The following is an 8,210-nucleotide window of genomic DNA, read 5'->3' on the forward strand; positions in this document are numbered from 1 at the left end:
AACTGTACACTCTCACTTGCCAAGTTGCAACTCGAATGCGGAGGCGGAGGTGGACACTCAAGGAAGTTCCCCGTCGACCTTGACCCTGAGACCGGCCGCCCACGCCACGCCCACTGACTCATCCGCTGTCAGGTCAAACCCACGCCCTGGTCCATCATTCTCCGCTTTTCATATATAATGGTTTGGCGTGGGTCGACGCCCATGGCGAACTGACTCAAGTCATTGAGGTGGAGGAGAGTCTCTCTCTCTCTCTCTCTCTCTCTGCATTTGTATATATATATATGTGTGTATGTGTATCTCTCTCTCTCTCTATATATATATACACATATATATATATATATTTATTTATATCTGCTGCATGTATATATATATATATATATATATATATATATATATATATATATATATATATATATATATATATTTCTCATAGTATAATATTTAATAGTTTTTAAATCTATTGTGCTTCATGGTTGAATAAATAAATAATGAACTACGTACTTGAAAGTTATTCGACTGTGGTCAATAACAACACTCTAAAGACAAAAAAAATTGTGCAAAAACAGTAATACGTGTGTATATATATACACATATATATATATATATATATATATATATATATATATATATATATATATATATATATATATATATATATATATATATATATATATATATATATATATATATATATATACAAAGAGTTGTATATATATATATATTATTTATATCTGCATGAAAAACATACATACTGTATGTATATATATATACATATATATATATATATATATATATATATATATATATATATATATATATAAAAATATTTCTCATGTATAATATTTAATAGAAAATCTATACATAAATGAGAGTATATATACATATACAAACTCTAAAGAAAAAAATGTGAAAAACAGGGACAATATACATACGTATGTATATATACATTATCAAAGAGTTGTATGAATAAACATATGTGAGGACAATATAATACGTATATATATACACACATATATATACACACATGTATATGTCAAAGAGTTGTTTGAAAAACATACTTACGTGTGTATATACACACACGTCACTGTGTATGTCTTCACACGAATACAAAGAAAGCCACCTATTGAACGTGCTTTGTCAAATCAAGCATCACTGAACCGATTGCAATTAAAATTGACTCTTACTTCATCATCTTATCTTTCAGATTCCTGAGAAGCCTTCAGGTTTATATGTCACCCCCCTCCCCAACTATCACGACCACCCTCCCCCTCGACTACAGACCCCCTCCACCTCCTCCCCCCTCCCACCTTCCTCAGGCCTCTACAATGTGCCCAGACCGTCGAATCCAGCGCCTGTGACGGTGGTAAGTTTGTCCTGTTGTCTGTCTAACTAATTATATGTCTGACTTTCTGTCTGTCTGTCTATCTATATATCTCTATAAATATATCTATATATTATAATATGTATGTGTGTGTAAGTATGTGTATGTATTGTAATGTCCATATGTATTTGTATATATATATATATATATATATATATATATATATATATATATATATATATATATATTATAATGTATATATATATAAATTTATGTGCATATGTATGCTTATATATATGTACACATATGTATGTATGTATATATCTATATATATAAAATTATATAATATAATTATATATTTATATATATATATATATATATATATATATATATATATATATATGTATATATATATATATATTCCTCATCGTCAAAAGGCTGCATTAAAAAAAATCTCTTCACATAAACAATGTAATCAGCAATTCTAATGTTTAAAAATAATACAAACCTAAGATAAATACCCCTACATCAAGATCAGAAGGTCAAAGGTTAAATCCCTTTAAATTTTTTATCTTTTTATTTTTTCAAGAGCCCCCCAGTCACGCCATCTCCCCGCCCCTCGCCCACACCATCCCCAACAACGAGACGAACCACAGCCACGCCCCCTGCGATGATGGGCGGAATGCCCTACGATTTCGGGTGGGGCGTGGACGACCCCGACTCGGGAAATCAGTTCTCCCAGAAGGAGTCTTCAGATGGCAATGTGGTGAGTGTCTTTTGAGAGAGAGAGAGAGAGAGAGAGAGTGTCTGTGGCTAATGAATGGGTTCATCCCAGTTGGGTGAGAGTTTTTCAGGAATGAGAGAGAGAGAGAGAGAGAAAGTGGCTAATGAATGGGCTCATCCCAGTTGGGTGAGAGAGGGAGAGAGTGGCTAATGAATGGGTTCATTCCAGTTGGGTGGGAGAGAGAGAGAGATGTGTGTGTGTGTGGCTAATGAATGGGTTCATTCCAGGTGGATGAGAGGTTTTCAAGAGAGGGAGAAAGAGAGAGAGAGAGAGAGTGGCTAATGAATTGGTTCATCCCAGTTGGATGAGAGCTTTCCAAGTGAGAGTGAGAGAGAGAGAGGCTACTGAATAGTTTCATCCCTCGCCGAGAATACCTATTTAATGGTATTCACTGGGATGAGGATTACCTCGTCGAGGCCCTGCCGTTGCTTTGATGGCATACATTTTAACAGTTTATTGTATAATTACCTCTAGTTATTCTATGTAGTTAAAAAATATACATACTTTTAAAAATTTCCTTAAAGTCAATTTTATCCCAAATCTTCAATAACTCAGGTCCGGGGAGAGTACAGAGTCTTGTTACCCGATGGACGACTCCAGGTCGTCCGATACTTTGATGAGGGCAACGGCTTCAACGTCGACATATCCTACGAATAAAGCTCAACGAGGACGTTCGTGAACGCTTTCGGACAACATCAGAAATGACGCGTCGAGTGGCCAGGAGAATGTCAAGTTAAAATCGCCTTTATCTAAAAAAATTGGACAAAATGATTTCCAGTTCCATATGATCTGTATACAAGGTGCTTCCTAGTTTTTATGTATATCTTTTAATTATCTTTATTTTTACGAGAGAAGGTCGATGGGAGAGGAATCTCGTAATGCTCATATCGAACTTATGGCAAAAAGACTTTAGGAAGAGATGAAACAATTTGTCATTGTTGTGAAAATAATAGATATTTTATTAATCAGCATTTTTAGTAAAGATTTGACAAGTAGAGAATGTTGAAAAACCAGATAGATCTCAAGAAATAAGAAAAAATGATAAAATCTTAGTAACGAGTTAATTACATTATATAAACTGACTGAAATTGGGGAAATTAATATTTGGAACCTACATCATTTCTTTTTTCTTTTTGTATTTTGTAAATAAGTTTGATTTTTTTCTGTTTTCTCAATTGGCAAAGAGATTCTCTTAAGTGTACAAGCGGACTGAAAATATTGTAGATGTGAGAATATTTTTTGTGCCAACTAGAACGATTTCAGATACGTAAATATATGCGTACATACATATATACATAATACATGCATGTATACACATACATAATGAATATTTTTACAAAATGTTCACCTTCCCAAAATAAATAGAGAAGAACTATAGGTATATATATATATATATATATATATATATATATATATATATATATATATATATATATATAATATATATATATATATATATATATATATATATATATATATATATATATATATATATATAAAACACATTGCAAGTAAGTTACCCATTCGTTATTGTGTTTCAACAGATCTGCCTTATTTGTGATCACATAAAGTGTGGTAAATTCCACGTAATTTGACTGTTTACTTCCGTGTCTTGATATAAAGCATAAAAGATGTGAATTTGCGAGTTTTGACTTCACTGAACCCCTACAAGTTTCAAGCCGTTGCCTCTGAAGATTTGAATTCCACTGGCTGCAATGGAATATTTTAAATCTTAAGAAGCTACAGTAAGTACGGATTACTCGACAGTGCTTAGTGCATTACTTTTCGTTAAAACTGGCAATGCTTTAGATACTTTATACACAGTGCCTCTCCTTTATTGGCACTAAACAGCCCATGTGAGGTACGAATATGTTCACGGTGGGAATAGTGACTAGGCTAGCCTGGGCTAGGTGCTACCTCTAGGCTAACCCGCAATGTCCTAACCTAACCTAGCCAAGGTTAGTCAGTGAAAAAGTTCTCCAACCGAAAAAATATATAGAATCTAAAGAGGTAAGAGTTTTTAGTAATTTTCGTGTTATCATTTTTATAATAAGTGTAGCTTGCATCAGATACAAAATACAAAATAAGCCAAAGGTATGACATTTTAGCAGGCAAAATGCCCCAGTCAAGGCCTTGTCACAATACCATAGCCTACTCGAACTCTGAATGTACAGTTACAGTTAAATTACTTTGATCAGGGACAAGAAATCCAAATGTAGTACATGCTTAATGACTGTAATATTATTATTATTATTATTATTATTATTCAGAAGATGAACCCAAATTCACATGTAAATAGCCCACAGGGGCCACTGATATGAAATTCAAGCATCCAAAGAATATGGTGTTCATTTGAAAGAAGTTACAGAAGGTAACAGAATATACAGAAAGAAGAGATTTGTTATTAGAAAAGACAGACCAATAAATAAATTAAATTACAAATAAATGAGTAAAATACAAGACGAATTGTTTTAGGGTAGTAATGCATTGCATCTTCTCTCGGACTTTCGAGGTTCCTATTGCACGACTTCCTCAGTAGGGAGACTGTTCCACAGTCCAACAGTGTGAGGAATAAAGGACCTCTGGAATTGAGAAGCTCGACAGCGAGGCACACTTGCTGCACATTGGTGCTGCTGTTCAGCAATCTTGTCGTTCTCGGTAGGATAAAGGGATTAGGGATAAATTATTAAAATACAACTTATGAAAAAATTGAAAAAAAAGAGTGGTTCAAGCCACAACTGCTAGTGTTACGAAACACAAACAGAATGCTCTGTGTATATACAAGTAACAAGAATATTAGGAACGATGAATATCAATTCAAGATGTGACTTCGATGCTAATGCATTACAAGTTTGCTAGATTCCAGTCACTTACATTTTCTATGAAGTCCGTTTTCTGTGTACATTGCCTGGCCAGTTTGGGTCAAGCTAGTGTACAAAATAGAGATAAGTGATGAATTAATATTCATTTATATGTATAAATTATATATATATATATATATATATATATATATATATATGTATATATATTTACTGTTAATTTATACATATACGGTAAATTATGATTATGTTTATAAAATTAGGGCCTATCCTTAACTTAGCAGTTAAAGGATAATCCTGCCAATTATGTACACATACATACATATGTATGTGTATATATATATATATATATATATATATATATATATATATATATATATATATATATATATGATAATAAGTCCGTATTGAAATCGACAGTAAGCGCTTTCAGCATCACGCAAATTCTTCACCCTTTCTGTATCTTAATTCCGCTAAGATTATCTTGCTGATAGTTGTACGATGTTTTGAAAGAGAGAGAGGGAATGAGAGTGTAAATTATGTGGAAAACCCGTAGAGTTTTACAGGTTATCCATTTCTTGGGACTGATGTGATTTTCTTAATAATAATAATTATAATAATAATAATAATAATAATAATAATAATAATAATAATAATAATATATGAACCTAAAATCTGGCCTTGACCATATTCCAGTGTCCAAAAATATCGCTCAGAAAATTTATTAAAAAATGTTCACTATTTTTATGTCCCAGATTATCACTAAAAAATATCAACAAACAGTTTTCGCTATTTTTATGATTTATTTATTTTTTGGCAATTTCTCTCTAAGCCCTTATTCTAATTTCGACCTTTTCCTATCAACTGACCAACGGTCTCGGGCCGTACTGTGCAACCTCGGTCTTAAAATTAGAATACAAAAACCTTAATGAGTAGTGCCAAGTTCACCTTAGACGTATCATTACGCCTTCCAAAACATTGCATGTGTTCAGGTAGTCATTGTTGTTATTGTATTTTATTGAGCTGGCCTTATGCCAGCACGGGCTCTTGCTCATAGTGTCAACCGGTATTTAAAGTGAAAAAATGGTCATGAATAAAATGTGTGAAAAGAGAACATACGGTCTAACAGGTCCCGTTGAGTTTGGATCTCCTCAGGTAGTCTCGTCCTGAGATTAAAATCTCTCATTTAATCTAAGTCTTCAGTAAGGGATTTTGGAGTCTAGCTTGAAGCAAGGTGTCATTTTCTAAAACTACGGTTTAGTCAGTTTTGTAATAATGGCCACCCAGCGCCTACTATAGGATTTCGCCAGGTGGGACCTGACCAGGTGTTTGATCTGTAAAAATTAAAATGCTGGAAATATCATAAAATATGGTTTTAAGTGTGCTGGTTTAGATTTTTTTTTTATTCTGAAGATTTATATGGGTATTTTTATGTACTTTTAATGGACTATATTCAAGAACTCGTAATTTTAATAACTATATATGTTGTGGTCAGTAAACTTTTATCTATCTATCTATCTATCTATCTATGTCGATTTTGTCACAGCTTAATTCAGGTTTTATATTTGCTAAATACCCCGTAGAGGGGCGGGGTAGTACCGTCAGTGTACTTCACATTGTGCACTGTAGGCATTACTTAAAGGTCTTTGCAGCGTCCCTTCGGCCCCTAGTTGCAACTTTTCATCCCTTTTACTGTATCTCCGTTATATTCTCTTTCTTCCATCTGACTTTCCTCCCCCTTTAACAATCGTTTCTTAGTGCAACTGCGAGGTATTCCTCGGGTTACGCCTTTCACACCTTCTTACTGTCAATTTCCCTTTCAGCGTTGAATGACCTCATAGGTCCCAGCGCTTGGCCTTTGGCCTGAATACTATATTCTATTCTGTTCTATTTGCTAAATAGTTAGATAGACGAGAGCGAAAGATAGCTAAACTTGAGGCAGTTTTAAAAAGTTCATTAATATGCAAATGAGCGAATCAGTAGTTATTGGGGAGATTAGCACGCAGTCTCATTAAGTCTTTAGATTACTTCAACAGGTGTATTGCTGATCAGGTGTAAGTTTGGCTTAGTAACATATTTTGGTATAATTATTTTTCATTTTATTCAGCCAATACACGTTTTAATCTGAATGAAAGCTTCAGAGCCAGATGTCCTCAGCTAGTTCATGAATGAATGCACAATGAATAAGAATCCCATTCTAAATGAAAATTACTAGAGAATGCGATATTTTTAACCGCCAGTCAATTGAGATGCTGAAGTAATTCATCAATTCACTGGTTGTTCATTCCAGTGTTTTAAAAGGTGGACCCTCGAGAAATAAATTAAAAAAAAAAAGCAATGCATGCGTAGAGATCCTCTGGGGATCATTTTTACAGCCCCGTCCTTGCGTGGTTGGCCTTCTTCATCTAAATAGGATTTCCATCCTCTGGGACCACTTCGAGACTCCCGCAAAGGTGGTCCTTCCAACTATAGCACGAAACCTGTGGCCCTGAATCTCAGAAGTGGCCATGTCGGCCGCCTTTCCTGCCTGCCCTAGGGAGTGAGTGGAAAGGAGGATCTCTCTCTCTCTCTCTCTCTCTCTCTCTCTCTCCTCTGGAGTCCTGCAGGGGTCCAGAAACTAACCCACATCCTTTTCAGAATGGTCTGGGTTTGGTTCCCATCCGGTAAAGAGGTTTTTTTAGCACTGATTTCCTCTCGTGAAATCAAGGCTTTCAGTGGAAGCATTGTAAAATATTGGGAAGACAATAGGTTAGGTGGCCATATATATATATATATATATATATATATATATATATATATATATATATATAGATATATATATATATGTGTATATAATATATTATGTAAATGGTATTCTCTGTCTATCTTTGCGTCATTATACGCCTTGCGTGCGTGCGTCAAGGACGCAACTAGCTATTTTGGTGTCAACCAGGAATCTCTTTTACCAGTGAACGAGTCTCCGTTTGCATCCTGAAAGAGATAAAGCAAAAACAAATAGAAAAATAAATCTGTTCACTGCGCAAGAAAATTTGTACATTTTTAGCTGCGTCAAATAAATAAAAAAAAAAATAAAAGGTTGACGACGCTAAGAGATTTGTCCATTTTTATAATTGCCGCTTTCTCTTTTTTTCTTTTTTGTCTCCGTTTATCTTTGCAAATATCATTAGTTTCGGAAATAGCGAAGAAACAAATTAATAGTGAATGCTGGGGGAAGAATATTCATATTAATGATGGAATAAATAATTTGGAAGCGGAATTTGAAAATGGGAGAAAACGCTAAATTTGT

At 34.0% G+C, this 8,210-nt stretch overlaps 1 long non-coding RNA gene across 1 annotated transcript; it reads left to right on the top strand.

Moving 5' to 3' along the window:
* Window positions 1-1,283: 1,283 nt before the first annotated feature.
* Window positions 1,284-3,468, top strand: LOC136840791 (uncharacterized). Its single transcript, XR_010853731.1, has 3 exons — window positions 1,284-1,363; window positions 1,911-2,087; window positions 2,661-3,468. It is a non-coding gene; the product is annotated as an uncharacterized lncRNA (long non-coding RNA).
* The last annotated feature ends 4,742 nt before the right edge of the window (window positions 3,469-8,210 follow it).

This window comes from Macrobrachium rosenbergii, chromosome 8 (genome assembly GCF_040412425.1).
Source record: "Macrobrachium rosenbergii isolate ZJJX-2024 chromosome 8, ASM4041242v1, whole genome shotgun sequence".
Lineage (NCBI taxonomy): Eukaryota > Metazoa > Arthropoda > Malacostraca > Decapoda > Palaemonidae > Macrobrachium > Macrobrachium rosenbergii.